This window comes from Pundamilia nyererei, unplaced genomic scaffold, assembly GCF_000239375.1.
Source record: "Pundamilia nyererei isolate P.nyererei 1_Seehausen unplaced genomic scaffold, PunNye1.0 scaffold00039, whole genome shotgun sequence".
Lineage (NCBI taxonomy): Eukaryota > Metazoa > Chordata > Actinopteri > Cichliformes > Cichlidae > Pundamilia > Pundamilia nyererei.
The window spans coordinates 188,866-191,116 of NW_005187440.1; the positions used below are offsets into that span (position 1 = coordinate 188,866).

The following is a 2,251-nucleotide window of genomic DNA, read 5'->3' on the forward strand; positions in this document are numbered from 1 at the left end:
TTCATCAGTTCTTTCCAGCTATGAAGACCTCAGAAATAACCGACTATGACAAGTACAACATTCTGGTTGTTCTGGATGGCTTTGATGAATGTCGCCTTGATCTTGACTTCAGTGAAAGTAATAAATGCACCAATGTGAGAGAGCCAACATCAGTCAATATTCTGCTGACCAACCTCATCCAAGGAAATCTGCTTCCTAAAGCTCAGATCTGGATCACCTCCCGACCTGCAGCGTCGAACCGTATTCCTGCTGATAAAGTTGACCGGGTCACAGAGGTGCGAGGATTCAATGATGAGCAAAAAGAAGAGTACTTCAGGAAGAGGTTTAATGTGGATCTGGCTGAAAAAATCCTCACCCATGTGAAGAAATCAAGGAGCCTTTATATCATGTGTCACATACCAGTTTTCTGTTGGATCACTGCAAAGGTCCTGGAGGAATATGTGACCAAGAACCAAGATGATGAAATGCCCAAGACTCTAACTGACATGTACACATACTTTCTTTTGATTGAGTGCAGACAGGCTAACAGAAAGTATAATGAAGACAAGACAAGTGAAAGCTGTGAGATAGATAAATGCTGGAATGAAACAAACAAGGAAACCATTATATCTTTAGGCAAACTAGCTTTTGAGGAGCTTGTTAAAAGAAACTTTCTCTTTACTGAAAAAAACCTGACAGAGTGTGGTACTAACATCACAAAAGCCGCAGTTTTTTCTGGGATATTGACTCAGATCGAGAGAGAAGGTCCTTCAATGTACCCACAGAAACTGTTTTGCTTTGTCCATTTGAGCATTCAGGAGTTCATGGCAGCTTTCTATGTGTTTTACATCTTTAATAACAAAAGTGAAAATCTGCTTACCCCACCTCCTTCAGTGGTTTCAGATTTGCCTGCATCTGACTTCTACAAGAAAGCAGTGGACAAAGCTTTAGATAGTAAACATGGAGACTGGGATCTGTTTCTCCGCTTCCTGCTCGGCCTCTCACTGGAGACCAATCAGAAACATCTGAAAGAGCTGCTGATAGACAACAAAAAAAATAACAAAAAGACCAACAAGGAGACAGCTGAGTACATCAAAAAGAAGATCAATGAAGACATCAGTGATGCAGATAAAAACCTCAATCTTTTTTACTGTTTGAATGAACTTAATGATCACTCTCTTGTTAAAGACATCAAAGAGCAACTGCGATCAGGAAAACAGAATTTTGAAGATTACTCTGCTGGTCAGTGGTCTGCTCTGATGTTTGTGCTGTTGACGTCAGACAAGAAACTTGATGTGTTTGATCTGAAAAAGTATCGGAAATCAGAGAAAGTTCTTCTGGGAATGTTGCCAGTGGTCAAAGTCTCAAAAATTACCTTGTAAGTACTTTTGAATAATTACTTTTGTAATTCAGTGTGCACAAAGTTTAACTATCTAAACGGGTTTCACAGAGAAGGAGAACTCCAGTGAGTTTAGTGAGAGATTCAGTCAATTCAGTGTCAAGTTTGAATTTCAAACTTTCTGCTTTAACCTCCTAGGACCTGGCGTCCACATATGTGGACATCACATTTTGGGTTGTCTAGACCAAAATACCTAAATTTACTCTACAAGGGCCTGATATCCACTTACAATGACATTATACTGCCACTGTTCTACCAAAATCTAAAATGAATGTACATGCAGCATTCTACCATATGCAAACTTATATCATTAAAAGATTATACTGACTACTAAGTACAATTTTCCATTGACATATGTTGATCTCATTTTTCTCAGAAACAAAAATTAGGTAAAAATAAAAATCTGGTAATTCTTTGTTTTTACATTCATCAGGTCCCACTCAGCCCAAATAGCAAAGAAAAATTAAAAATGCATGCCATGAAAGAGTTCGGGTCTTAGGAGGTTAATTCAGAGGGTTTAAGAACAACTTGACATTCACTATTCAGTACTTACAGATAACTTTGTGGAAAGTCACCTATTTTCGGAAACATAAAAGTAATTGGATAATTGACTGACAAGCAGTTTCATGGTCAGGTGAGTCATGTTCCCTTGTTACTTCATAAGAGTGGAAATGTGTCACTGGCATTTACTGATGATGTGGGCAGGGATAGCTAGAGTAGGTAGAGTGGTCGCCGAAGGTCGGGGGTTCGAATCCACTGAAGGGCTACCCTGAGGTACCCCTGAGCAAGGTACCATCCCTACACACTGCTCCCTGGTGCGCCTGCTTACTGGGTGCCCACTGCTTCACTGAGTGAATGGGTCAAATGCAGAGA

General features: G+C 39.8%; 1 protein-coding gene across 1 annotated transcript in view; it reads left to right on the forward strand.

Moving 5' to 3' along the window:
• The window catches only part of LOC102193264 (NACHT, LRR and PYD domains-containing protein 3-like), a 31,843-nt gene that overhangs the window by 10,455 nt on the left and 19,137 nt on the right, over positions 1–2,251 (forward strand). The window lies entirely within an intron of this gene.